Consider the following 15177-nt stretch of genomic DNA (forward strand, 5'->3'; position numbering starts at 1 on the left):
TGCAAGAAAAATTATTAGGATCCAATGTAAGCAACTCATTTTCAAGTTGATGGGCTCTAATTTCATTTTTAATCCCAAAAACTTTAGTGAGTTTTTTCAATGCTTCATGAGGAGTCTCAAGTTCTGCAATATGGAATCTAAGATCAGGAGAAATAGACATCCCTATCAAACCACGTGCTTGATCTTGTCTATTTTCCCATTTTGCAGCCTTGTCTTCATCTTTTGGTTTCTTCTCTTGGTCTGTGGCTATTCTGTAGAGACCTTTACTTCTAAGTAAATCTTCCATGTAGGCTATCCATTGGAAGTAGTTAGTGCTGTCAAGAATGACTTGGCATGGACTTTCCATTTAAAAAAAAAAACTGAAGCTGAAGATGCTGAAAGTAAGTGTTCCAATGGATAGATCTCGAAAAATTAGGTTGTTTTAAAAAAAACGGTTCTGAAAAAGGCTTCTAGATGAAGAAGTTATGGCTTTTTGAAAATTTTTTTGTTGAAGTTGCCGGCAAAGTGCGCGAATGTGCGGGAATGAAAAAATCCGCCCTTACAAAATGGAGACTTGAACCCAAGACCTCTACTCTCTTAAAATAGCTTTGAACCAATTGATCTATACAAAAAATTTGAGAGAGAGAGAGAGAGAGAGGGGGGGGCCTTGGTTTGCGTGCTTGCCTTGAGAAAGCTCCTTTTCCCTACAAAACACAAAACACAAAACCCAACACGAATATGCAAAGAAAAACGAACCTTGCGGCTCGAATTTAGCTTTAGCCAAAAAACTAGATATTTTTAAAAAAAATCTCAAAGTTAGCTTTAGCCGAAAAACTAAATATTTTTCTCAATGTTTCTGATCCGAAATCACACTAAGGTGCAGGGAAAAGAGCATACGCATGAGAAAAATCCTTCCTTTCTGTTTCTGATTTGCCCAGATCGCACAGAGTCGCAGGGCAAAGAGCATACGCAGAGATGAAAGGTATAGATCCGGTTAAAAAAAAGGGCTAAATAAACCGAAACCGAAATAGGCAGAGAGAAAATAACAGTAAACTGCAAAAACACTGTATACCTCCCGATCTGAAAAATGACGCAGCTAGGGCTATCGGAAACCTTTTCGTGTGAAATGAAAGGGGTTCCTCACTAGAACAGATGCTCCGAACGCAACAGAGCAGTCCTCTCGGCCCGAAAGCAGTCAGAAACAGCAGATCTAGGAAACGACAGCCGCATGCAGTTCTACCGGCTTCAGATTTGGATCACCAACGGACGCGGCCCTCAAATAGCTCCGATACCATGTAGGAATTTACAGGGTAAGTTCCTCAGAAAGAACACCAAAAGGACACCGCTCACAACCAGATCACAGATCAATACACCAGTATTTTTGTCGTGGTTAAAACCCTCAAAGAGGGAAACAGTCCACGGCCTGCGCCAACGTGGCTACTACAGGCAATTTATTAATCAAAGAATGAAAATTTACATAAGCTTCTCTCATGCACGGATTACCCGAACAATGACCCTCCATGCGCTTTAAATAGAACCCATGGACCAATCGGGTGTCAAGCCATGGATCAAGTGTCGGTAATACCGAGGAGAGAGTGAACCGTCGGATCACTACATATCGTGACCGTCGGATTGTAAGTTACAAAATGTACAACGGTAAAGAAACACACTTTACCTAACTCTATACCTAACTCTACACTAGACCAAGTTGAACTTAACTATATCCTATGTGTCGGAATATCCTAACAGCTGGTAAGCTGGTGCTACTTAGCAATTGAGAAATGTTGATTTCCTTGACAAGAAATCACTGAGGAAGTATTCCCTCACTATGCTCCGTTGCTTTTTTCTTCTGACATCTTTTCAGCTCAGCAAAGCTGCCTATTGAAAAATCTGCGTCCACTAGCTGCTCCTCACGTTGAGGCTCAGCGCTGCTCCCTCAGCCACTGCAAAATTCAAACTGGAAGCTCTTTTCTATCCGTCAACTCACTCGGAGAGAGAGACTACCTCTAATTTTCGATCCTTCGGCTAGAACTGTGCAAAACCTTTGGGGTTTCGACTTGCTGCTTCTTGCAGCTTTTCAACTTCCCCTTCTGCTCAACGCTGGGGTTTCTAGTTCTTCTCCTCTTGTTTCTCTTGCACTAGCTCCGATACCATGTGAAAATTCCTAAGTTGGATCTCTACTGCAACAAACTGATGTTACTTCTCCTACTTGATTAAATCATACGAGTTATTTACTATCTTCTATGGTAAATTTCGAAGTAAATACGTCTGCAACGTTCACTTCATTTACATATATGCGGAAACAAAATAATGTGCAAGAAAGAACAATGCAACACATAGGACACAATTATTTTTGGACAAATAGTCCCCAGAAAAACCCATTGCGGAAAATCGGTGCAACAACCCTGAGGGTTTTATTATTATGCAGGAGAAAATTTTGAGTACAAATCTAGGATGCTCAGCGAGCAATCCTTTATAGAGAGATTACTGAACAAAAGACTGGTGAAATGTTCTCACCCTGTCACTAGAGAATCAATGACTGATCCTTCAGCTCTGGAGGCTCTGCGTCACCCTCTGTGTGGCTTCTACGCGGAACTGCATCACCCTGGGCAACTTCTGTGTGACCCCTCCTGGGTATTATGCTTCCTCTCTGCTCTGGATCCTATGTTGGCTGAGAAATCGACTTTCTTCCTCCTAGACTCACGTTGGCTTCCGGCAACTGAACTTCGAATTCTCTCAGTAGAAACTTGACTTCCCCTCATGGATTGGGCTGCTTTTGTGTTAGCGCTACATAGGCCAACGTCAACCCCCCTCTGTAGGTATTTCTGTCCTCTCTCTGCCTTGTTACTCTCTGGAAATTCCTTCTCCCGATTCTCACTGCCCCTCTGCTGTAAGATCTCCTCAATCGATTTTCCTCCTAAGAACTTCTCACCTCAGAAAACCGATTTTCTCAATCTCTCTGTGTGTCTTCCAAATGGCTCTCAAGCCCCTTCTTATATCTTCCTGTTGGACAACCAACGACCTAGATTACATCTTAATCAAAGGCTCAGATCATTTTGGCTTGATGCGTGGCTTTTTCTAGAAGTTTCACCACTGATTAGATTAATACCCATTAATATTTATTTTTTCTAAGTTTAGACTTAGGAACACCATTAAAAATATTAATTATTTTAATAAATTCACTTCTGGGTGGAATTTCCCAAAACGCTTTCTGGGTTCTTTGGAATAACTATGCCCAATTCTCCCTGCAAAATTTGAGCCTTAGAGCACATCCGATGCCTACCCCAAATCAACAAAAACTTCATTAATCATACATAGATGTGATTCAACTGTATTTGCTTCATTTTTGGAGTGTTCTTTGGATTCTCGCCTCTTCCAATAGTGTTTCATGAAATGCCTTGGTCTCATTACAATATTGACATTTAAGTTTACTATTCTTTCCTTTTGACTTTGATCTGGATGCACTTCTCAATTTCTCAATTTTTTCTTTGGACCAACTTTAAGTCGCCATTACTTTTGGTGAGAAGGTTTCAATACTATATTTCCTCCACACATCCTTAGACAATGCTCCAAAAATAGAATCATAGTCAAGAGTATCAATTGTATTAAAGCTAATGGAAGTGACTAAATGATTGCACAATTCAGGGAATGACATACTAGCCAAATGACATATAAGAGTATTAAATACATTTAAACCATTTGAAATTTTTGTACTTGCTTTCACTTTTAGACTGTACGATTTTCTTTTCAACTAGATTTTGTTTGTCAAGAACTTCGTGATATACATTCTACTCCATAAACATGCTGTTGTTTTTTCTCCAATAATATTAAATAAAACATCATCTGCAAGACATAACCGAATAGTGCTAAGAGCACTTGCATCCACTTCTTCCCATTTTTCATTAGTCATACTTTCATGCTTCTTCGTCTTGTGATCTAATACCTTATGTAGTTACTAGTGGTTGTTGAACTAATTCGAAGTTATTTTTACCATTAAATTTTCCCACCTCAAACTTGGCATTCATCATCCTCACCATTAGTTCTCTACACATGCTCCCCCCAAATTGTTTTTTTTTAAATTTGCCAATTTGGAAATTCTACAATTATATACATATATATATATATAGACACACACAAAGAAAAAATATACCCCGTGGCTTCTATGAATAAATTGCAAACCTCCACCAATTTAAGATAAAAACATGTATATCTTCACCAAAAAATCACTCCCCAAATTTTCAAAAATATATATATTTGTAACATTTAGGCCATGCACCAGTGTGTCGGAGTCCTTCACTGGGGATTTTAGAAGAATTCTAACTTGTCCTCCTCTAAATGGCTAGACCGCGTAGACTCAATCACCAGCGAGCTTAATCTCTCTTTGACCAATGCTCAGACACCACATGACGAATTCCACGATGACAACCTTGGGTTTTGCATGAGCTAGGGTTTCACTTATGGAACTGCACGTGCATCCTTTGCAACTGTAAGAGTTTTCTATTACTCACATTGTTGTGAAAAATACATAGAGAAGTCTTCCATTTATAATAATGGAGAAGGCCCAATGTTGACTAAAGATAACAATGACAACTTGGCAGATAACAACCCTATGTGAGCCTGCAACTCACAGTTTGAATTTTTGATGCTTGATTTTATTGTGATCAATGATTGATGTGCCAGTCTAATGCCTGATTAGTGATAGAATCAGCTAACCAATTATGAGATCTTGGAATGTGCAAATAATTAATATAAGTAAATGATCTTTGCAACAACCTCACCCTTAAATACTGGTGATATAAAGATGGATCCCTTACCCGATAAATGTTATTTAATTGAGACACTATCAATTGAGAATCAAGATACACTTGGCTCATTGGGAAAGTGAACTCACAACTCACAACACTTAGCTCATTGGAAAAGAGAAACACTAACACTCCCCCGAAACATAGGGAATAAACATAGATAATAATTGGATCTCGACAACAAGGCATACCCAAGTAAAAGCTCCCATAAGCATAGAAAACAAAAAAACCTGTAGGAAAAAAACCTAAGATGGCGATGCTCAAATACACATGGATATGACGCTGTAGATCCCACAATGATCCACTGAATGGCAAGAACTGAAGGTCACTCTAATAAGGAAGTACCAAAAACATGAGGATGAGAGCCAATAAACTTCAGTGAGCTTGGTTGATCTCTGAAGTAGAATTTGTTGTAAAGGCACAAGGAAGGTAAACATTGATAAGTTCCTCATAAATGCTTTAGAGAAAATGGGCACTAGTAAAGAACTAGGTCGAAGGCTTCAAACATAAGCAACACCACCAACCAAAAAATGAGCAATGAGGCTTGTAAATATGGCAAACTCAGCTCAAATACTGTACAACTACACGCATAAAGATGTTTGAACACTGTCACCATCACACTTATCAAACACAAGAAATGACAGCAAAGAAATGACAACAGTACTTGTCATCATCTAACTCCCGGCCCCACCCCCCTGAAATTCAACTTAGGGACTAGCAACAATCAACAACCTCTATCATCATAAAACTTCCCCCCTTGAAACACCACTGAGGGAGTAGTAGTAATTGGAAACAGCCAAAAGGAATATTGTATGAATCCACAGCTAATGAGACACAATGGTATGAAGTCCACAAACATCTGTTCAAATGATGCCATGAACATCCATCGATCCAACCACAATCAATCTTGATGGTTGGAACTAGTCCATGGTTGAGCCTTTCAGGTTGTTTCTGTAATGATCCAAATGTATAAGTACCAGGGTTTTGGTTCTTTGGTAGATTCCTCTAAGATGAAGGCTCATATTTTTGTTTTGCAAGTGTCGGGCGGTATAAATGCAAGATTTACACCAACATTTAATTTGTCAATCTGGGTAAGTAAACTTAGAGGTGTAACACAATATATGCTAGAATACGACCTCAGGGATCTATCAAATAAAAACCAAGCTCTTGCAAGAAATTCAAAAGGGTATCGTTCAGCAAAAATGAATAAGACTATTCGGAGGCAAAGTTAACACACTCTGGGAATCTACTTCTGGCTCCTCTTCTGGGTTGAGTTGACTCCTGCAGTAAGTCTTCTTCAGTTTTCTAGGGGACAAGGGAACGTAGGCCCCATTCAAAAGAAAGCGATTCAAGAAATAAATGATGCAAAACCTCTTAAAAGTTAGTGCTATGTTGCAAGGATGAAAAGAATGAAATTAAACTACAAATCACACGACAACTTCTTTCCAACTAATCGAAGGAAATAATCGAATGCTTTAAAAGGGTTCAAGATAATAATGCACTGCTTCTCTTAAAGACAATTCATTGCTTTAGCTGTAAGGAAAATATGCAATAAGAACCAATGAAATAAATATATAATTTGTGTTGTTAACCCTGATCTTATTAAATACTTCCTCAAAATGTTCTGTATAATATGTGCAACATTTAATTATAATGAAGAATTCTGTGAATGTTTTACCGACAAGTTTTACAATCTTTCCTTATGTTGATTCTGGCATTTGCTTATTAATAGTGCAGGAATAAATGTTTTTCTTTCAAAGTGCAGGAATACATGTTTTTCTTTCAAAGTGCAGGAATCAGTTTACATTGAAAATAATGATCTTGAGGCAGTCAATTTAAATTAACTAGAACTCTCTACCTAGTAGTTGTTTCCTTCACCATTGCATTCCGAAAATAAACTTTATTATGCAGCGATGAGACCAGGGAAAAATAAAAAGAGATGCAGTGTAAAACATTAACTATTTTCTTATGTTCAGCCTTGATAGAAACATATCCAAGAAACAACAATTAATGTTAAACTGAAATAATCAGAACAACAATAAAGAATTTATGGATTGAAGTTGAAAGTTAAATGATTAAAAAGAAAAGCTATGAAATGAAATTGTAGAATTATTTAAGATCACATTCACACCATGCAAACTAACATGCAGTAAAAGAAAGTTAAGAGGTTTGGGCAAAGGACTGGTTGGTGGGCCCAACCACCCATCTCATTGCCCAAACATAAAACATTGTGGAGAAACAAAATTACTCAGAAGCCATTGCCAAATAAACTGATTTCAGAGTAGAAACCAAAATTCAAAGTTAAGTGCCAAAGAAATTCATTGCAAAAGCCTGTTACAGATTCATTAAATAATGCAGCGCTGGCTCCAGTGGTTCCCTCCAGGGATCATCCCAGTGGGAGCGCAGCGCTTCCGTTCCTGCACAGCAAGATCGAATTCCCTGTTCTGCAATGTGCAAAGTACAATGCCCAATCCGAATCTAAGGTCTCCTGTGAGTTCGATTGCTAATCTTCTGAGTGCGCAATCCTCTCTTTTATAGCAGCGGCCCTCCTTAATTGGATCCATGCTTATGCGTTTAGCACGGTTTGTTAAAACAATTTTGAACTGGAACTAGAAAATCCGATTCGGCTAAGTTTGGAAGATAATACAACGACTGCTGCAATTTGACAACCATGTAATTCCAACTGCATAGTGCAAACATAGAACAAGAATGGAGGAATAGATTCACTGTCAATTCCAGCTCCATCTTCCAATCGATCGAGTGGTATGCAGAATTCTTGTTTTGCTGGCAAATATAAACATAACTTGCCAGAGTTTTTGAGAGAGCAGCAGCGTTGTCCTTACCATCAAAACCGTTCATGCTTCTAGTATCGAAGTAGAAGATGTTGTCACCAATTGTGCAGTTATATTTGGTGTTTCCCTGCCAGGTGTAATGCAAATACCATAGCAAGAAATTGAAACAGTCCTTTTGGCTACTGCGGCTTTAAATAGATGCCTCCAGTTATGTGTGAACTCTACTACAAGAAGGTAGAGTGTTGACTTCCCACTATCGGAACCATAGACTGTTGAGCCGAGAAATATATGCGAAGTATATGGTAGTTTTATACAACGGCAACTATTAACGGCAGTGTGAGAGTACTCTTTTGATTTGTATCTATAGATGTCATTAAGCTGCTGAAGGTCAAGCTAGAAATTACTTCACACGTGATAACTTAATGCATGTAAGCACTTATCAATTCGCTCTATAAATTATTTTTCTCCAGCGTCTGGTTTAAGCAACTGTCAAGCCATGAAATACAACACCTGAATTTCAATTGGATAACCATAAATACCCATTCTGCGGTCAACCATACAACAACCATCAACACAAAGGAGGGTGGGAAATGTGTCAATGTATGAAAGCCCCAAATCAATGCAAGAATGTTGGTGCAGGCATAGCTGGTGCAGGAATGTTGGTGCAAGAATGTTAACACCTATCACAAAAGAGCCTAACATTAATGCCATCTTGACATTAAATAACCTTCAAATTAACAAAACAATAAGAGTTCATAGATCAACAATGGTCAGCTCTAAACGCCTCTAAATAATAAATTAATAACATGTAAAAAAAATAATAAAGATTATAGACACTTTGTACATGTATACAATTATTTAGTAAAATCATGAAAATCTGGAAAAAATGGAAGCTCAACAGTTGATCCAAATTGGATCCTAGAAGTTTAGAACACTCTCTAAGTTTTCATGAACTCTTTAAAAATCATGCCAAAGTTTCAAAGTCTTATAAAGATCAAGCTTATAAGAGATATCCTCGTAACAATTGCAATTTGTGATTAGCGCGGAGCAACGAGAATCGTCGGTCAAGCGCGCAGATCATCGACCCATGGTAACGCGCGCTATCACAAATTAGCAAAACTAGAGGTCGTTTTGAGAAACGGGGGTAGTTTCTGATATGCAATTAGCGACAAACCCCTAATTGCATATCGCAGAGCAAACCTCTCAAAGAAGGAAACGCTGCAAGCACCCGGACCCGAAAAATCATAAAATGCAATTAATATCGTTCCGATTCCGTCAGAAGCGGGGTCCCACAAAAACCGGTAGGATATTGGAAGGGCTTCGAGCGGTAAGTGGTTTCAACCGAGCACTGCTCGATGCCACACAATGTTTGCCACGCATCCGGCGGAAGAGAGAGAGAAAACCACTCATATTGGACAGATAATCATCATGTTACTTATCCGCCCGATATCGACGATGACCGTAGGATTTGGAGGCTCCAGATCAACGACGGAGATGTGTTCTGATGGATGATCAAATTTGACGAGGCTAACAGGCAAAGTTGTATAGGATTTGAAGTCCGATATGGACGATGCGTTGGCAGAAGATCGTCTTTCGCAGGCATTCTTGGAGTTAACGATAAAAACGGTCGTTTCGAATATGTCCAAGAGAAATGACACTCATCCGTTACGAAATAGGTGGCCACCTCCCTGTGAGGCGCTATACAGTGATTGATGACGCAAGACAGAAGAATTCGAACAGACAGAGGCAGGGGAACTGGAAAGCTGGGGAGCGGAAACGAACAGTGGAAAAGTAGATTGGCTTTAAAGCCACGAATTGACAGAGAGAGAAGCAAGTTAAGAGCAGAGAACAAAGAGAAGAAGTCGAGCTGACCTGCAAAAGGAAAGGCATCATCGAGCCAGAGTTAAGACAGAGCCAGAGAGAGTCAGAGAGTTTGTGTACTCCGGAGAAGGCTTGAAAGGTTCAAGTGAACTCCTCTGTATATGCCTGTCATGTATTGAGTCTCGGATTGGATTCATACTATTATGACCAATAGAGGTCAAGAGTCAGTGAGGAAAGTCTGTGTACTCCAGAGACTTGGGGGATCCAATTACAGTCTTGCTGATTTGTATCTGTTGAGTGAGACTCAGATTGAGCTCACTGTTGTAAAAACTCTGCTTGAAAACATAATAGAGAGGCCACCATTGAATGCTGGACCGGGAGACGTAGCCTAGGAGTATTGGGTGAACTCTTTATTAAACTTCTTGTGTTTATATGTGTTCCCTGTTATGTTTTCTTTAACTGCTTCAGTGTCTGTGTATTTCGCAATTTTATCGATCCGTTGCATAAAATAACATAGGCACATCCATGCACAAGTCTGTAATACCCTATTAATTGTCTTAGATCAATTTCGGATCAACAGTAAGCTTAAATCTAGGTGTAGCAATAGGAAGTCAGCCTTGTACATTGGCAACTTTATCATGTACAATAGCATTTTTAGCCATCTCGTCAATCTACTAGGGATACCAGGGGATCCCCGTGAAGGAGTTCTAGGGATGCAATTCACCTTGGAGCTTTAATCAGGTCACTTATGTAAGGCTACTTCATGCACTGAATACATTCTTCTTACCAGTGAGAAGCCACTAGGGAATTTATGTTAGGTAGTAAAAGCACCTACAGGATTATTCGTGAGACTAGAGAAGGAGCAGCCTACCGTTCATGTCTTGGATTTGCTCATGTCGCTACTCCTTTCCCTATAGGTGATGCCCACACTGTTTGTTACTTAACTGTTGATTCAACTACGAGTGATTCTCCAATGGTAGAGTCAGTGGAAGATGAAATAGTTGTCATTGGTCATATTTTAGCGTATAGAGTAACACCCATAACAAATTAACTGCATATTCAACACCCTTCAGGTTTCCCATATTTTCTCCTGTTTGACAGCCGCTTGCTTTCATTGATTCTTTCTTCCTGTTATACAAATCCGTCTCTGTTGGTTTCAACCAAACACCACTTATATCATGATATAAGTCTCTGAAAGGCAAAGGTTGAACATGGTTTCAATATGAAGGAGTAGGAATGTTATCAATGAATTAAAAACGGTCATGCCCCTTAAGATGTTCCATTCATTTTTCTCTAATGACTTGAAAGGCTTTGAAGTTTTCAGGATGTTCAGGGAAGAACCAGAAAACAAAATCCTTATTTTTGTTTTTATCGGTGTAGCTTCTTATATGATGCCCTATTCTGTTGAAATGATCAGGTTTCAATTTTAGTGAGATCAACTAAATTAGATAAGATTTAAGGTTATTGATCGAATTGTGGTCGACCTTATTGTAGTGAAGTAACCAAGCTCCAGTCTGCTGTAGGTTAAAGAGATTTAGAGCCATATTTAAAGCCCCGGAGTTGATTTTTTTATTTTGATAATTCTAATTGTTTAGAACACGTCCAATATGTTAGATATATTTAGAAGTAGAAACGCTGATTTTAAAAATGGTATAGCTCATCTGTTGGGTCTCCACTGTAAAGTTTAGCTAGTTTAGCTATATCAATATTTGGCGTTATACATCAAACAATATGTAATCTGTTTTTCTTGCGTCTAATCTGGTTTTCACCTTGTGTGTTCAATCCAAATAGTGAGTGACTATAGGAGGATATATAAGATGTGTTAAATCGAGTGATTTGGTAAAATTTTCTTTTTATTATGTATGAACTGACATTTCCATACAACGTTACATTTAAAAATCTTAATGTATTTATGGTTACAGTGGAGGCTTTGTTCAATCTTGCATGCACTTAACTTCTATATTAATGACTGCAAACTTTCATTCGGATTTGAAATTGATTGTTTTGCAGGTTTTGGAGTAGAAGAACAATAGTACAAGTTTTAGACGATGTGGCTGAATAGCTACCTGTACCAAAATCATTATCAAATTAATTCTTTAAAACAATGGCATTTTAATGCTTTTACTTAAATAATTTCTATGGTTGAAAACTCATAAGAACAAGATTTCTATGTTTGAAAACTCATGAGAACAAGTGAAATTTGCTCCTTTGCTGATTATGAGATACAACAGATACTACTAAGAAGAACACGAGCTTTACAGGAGGAACTTTATTAGCAAAGTAGACGGTACACATTATTCAAGAACAATGATTACCAAAGTAGCACAATAAAAAATTGTTAACAACGGCAAATTTTATTGTGATTTATTTCTACATGGTGATATTTATTAGATAGTAAATCTTAGAAGTAACTTATTTTCTACCCATTTTAAAATTAGTAAATGTTTTTAAAGGTGTAAAATGTGAATAGGTATAAGGTGAAGAGAATGAAAGGTTTTATTTTTTAATTTTGTTAGGGATTGGTACATTGTGATGGAATAAGTTTATAATAAAACCTGGTTGAAGAAGTTTTAATCACTTGGTCCTTTTTTTTTCCTTCTTTTAATATTTACAAAATATAATTGTTTTAAAATTAAGTGAAAAATGTTGGAAATAGCAAATAAAACTTGATGTGTGCATATTTTGAAATAGCTTGATTGTGTTTTTCTTTCTTTTAATATTTATATAATAAAATTGTTTTAAAATTAAGTGAAAATGTTGGAAATAGCAAATAAAAGTTGATGTGTGCATATTTTGAAATAGTTGTTAATTGGGATTATCTTGGTTGGATGTGAGGAATGATTATTATCCTTATCCAGTTATAATTCGCCAAATGATATGATGAACTCATATAAAGTATAATATTGTAATGGCTTTGAGAGTGGAGCACTTTGTTACATGGAAAATACTTTAGTAGTTTTCAATATAGAATAAGAGCAAAGTGGAAAGGTTTGATGCATAGCCATAAACCCGTTTACCAAAAATGATATTTAAGTTTGGAAAATCAAGTTATTAGAAACATAGATATAAATACACTAATTTAGAACAATATCGTTGAATGGAAGTATCTATTATTGCATTCTTAGAATTGGCTATGGGAACTTTTGTTTGAGTTCATCATTCTCAACACCATAAAATCTCGTAATTACCAAATTAAGTGTGAGAATAATTGAGCTCACGTTTATTCTATAGGTAATGAAGCTAAAAGTGAAGCTTGTTTCTAGATTTTTAAAGAAGTCTATACACACACTAGTACATATGCACTAAAATCCGACGGTTGTATATCAATTTTTCAACACAATTAGGTAGATTCTTGGATGAACCTATAGCTCCCAGTGTCATCGGTGAAATTTTATTGGATAATCCAACGAACATGTTGTTGTCGGCTAGCTGACACCACTTTGTCGAATGTTGACGCCGGATATTCGGTGAATATTTATTTGAAGAGCAAGGTACTTCGAGGAAATGTGGTTCCCATTTTTCTCGGTGAAATTTTGATATCCGACACAACTTTGTTGGATATTTTGGACACGTAATTGTCGGCCAGGTGTTGAATGTTTTAGAAAGTGCCTTAGATATCAGACGATGGATATCCGACAAATATTTGTTAAAGTGTGAGGTACTTTGATGAAATGCGTCGGATATCAAACATTCCACGAATATTTGTTGGAAGTGCGAGGTATTCCAACGAAACATGGCTTCTAATTTTGTCGATGAAATTCCGATATTCGACACAACTTCGTTGGATAATTTCAACACATAGTTGTTGGCCAAACGAGAAATGTTGTCAAAAGTGTGTTGGATATTTAACACCAGATACCAAACAAATATTTGCCAAAAGAGAAAGGTAGTGCATACGGAATGTGGTTCTTAGTTTTCTTGGCGAAAGTTCGATTTTCCACACAACATCAAAAATTTTCAACACATAATTGTCAGCTAGCTGACAAATGTTGTCAGAAGTGCGTCGGATATTTGATGAACATTTTTGTCGCATTATAAATAGATGTCGAATAATCTGATGCACATCCATCGAATATTAGATCAAACATGTTGTTGAATATGTGACATTGAAAGAGACTATCCAATGACACATTTGATGGCTATGTTTGTCATAATTATCATCGGATATCCAACAAGCCTATTCATATTAAAATAGGAAATTAATAGTCTGTAATATAGATATATATCATTTGACCACTATCTTGGGACCCCCTCAACACATGTTGATAACACTCCCTTGGAACTTGGAATGTGAGACATGAGTAGAATTGGTGGGGCTACTTCCTTAGCGATTCCTTGGTCTTGCACTTTCTTCTCTTCAACATGCCTTCCTAATAATATATTCGGCCTTCCTATCTAAGTTAGGCATATGTAACCATTGAGATCACTACTTACACTATCCAATGCCAGTAATGGATATGAGTTTTAGTATTCATGATAGGTAACAACTTGGTATTGAGCTTATCATTGTAAATGAATGATGCAAGTAATGCATAATCAAAGTAACATAAACTTTTATAGAGGTTAGTATATACATAATAAAACATGTACATTAACCATATTAAAAAATGAGATTCTAACCCAAGCTTACGAAATCTAGACCCTACTCAAAGATCTAAACCAGAGCCAAACCTATAGCCGCCAAATAAAGCAACAACAACATCAGTAGCATTTGAACTAGAAGTATAACCAATACCACCTGGAGCAGTTTACCCAATTGATACTGTAGAGGTAAAGAGAACTATAAATGAAATATCAAACTTGAAATATGCATGAATTTAAGTCCAGAAAAGCAAGTAATAAACAAATTTATGTTTCCATAGTTGAAATAATATAAAGGGTTAGTTCTATCTTTTATGCATTTACCAATTTTTATATTGTCCTAGTTTTCTAACGTTTCTTGCTTGTATTTTAGATAAGAAATGTATAGAAATCCAAAATTCTTCGGTTTTGTTCCACCAATGATCTTAAATTCCAAGATCAATCAATCTCTGGCTATTAAATGGACCAAAGATATAAAATATTTGGTTAGCATATCTGCCAACAAAAGGGTTTCAATGCATTCCATTCTTCAAAATTACCCAGATTATATTTTATATTTTTGGCAATAACCTCAAAGTATGTGAAGGGGGGAACTTAGTGATCTAGGAGGATCCAAAAAGGCTAAAAATTTGAAGTCCTAAAATCTAAGCAAAACTAGCATTAACTGGTAGATCTTGTCGAGATGATTCCAATAGTGTGAACGACACCTCAATTTGAGTTTGTATGACAAAGTTATGCTCATATGAAGTTTGGTACAAAAAGAAAAATAATTACGTAGGTCGGATCCACAAGGTGCCACGGGGCACTCCCATAGGCTGCTATGTGGAAACCTAGTCAACAGGTATAATCAGCAGATGGGGAACCACAACTGACATGGTAGCACATGTGGCAATGATTCAATGCTGATGTGGTAGGTTGTGGTTGACATATCATCCAACTAAGCATATGATGTGGCCTAATGAGATCATGACACGTAGTCCAATAAGAGGGCACCACGTGGCACCTGAAAATAGGCCCAAGTGGCCTTGGAGTGTGCACACCCTCCATTTCACTTTGGCAACATGGTTTATATGTTTGGGTTTGTTTATTATAGCAACAAACTATATACTAAATCCAACAAAATATATATCAAACTATATATTAACAAATTGTTTGTATTAAAGCTAAAAGGGAAATCCCATGGGTTTCAACCCCAAGACCTC

At 37.2% G+C, this 15177-nt stretch overlaps 1 protein-coding gene across 4 annotated transcripts in view; it reads left to right on the plus strand.

Annotated features, from left to right (window-relative positions):
* LOC149244467 (uncharacterized) overlaps window positions 1-11767 on the plus strand; it is a 128257-nt gene extending 116490 nt beyond the window's left edge. For all 4 annotated transcript variants that reach the window (XR_016246753.1, XM_089374876.1, XM_089374877.1 and 1 more), the window contains one exon: window positions 11405-11767. The gene's annotated coding sequence lies outside the window, so the exon portion shown is untranslated. The remainder of the gene's footprint in view (window positions 1-11404) is intronic.
* Window positions 11768-15177: the final 3410 nt, after the last annotated feature.

Source organism: Pinus tabuliformis, chromosome 8 (genome assembly GCF_031772625.1).
Source record: "Pinus tabuliformis cultivar Carrire ecotype Pingquan chromosome 8, CPIR1, whole genome shotgun sequence".
NCBI lineage: Eukaryota > Viridiplantae > Streptophyta > Pinopsida > Pinales > Pinaceae > Pinus > Pinus tabuliformis.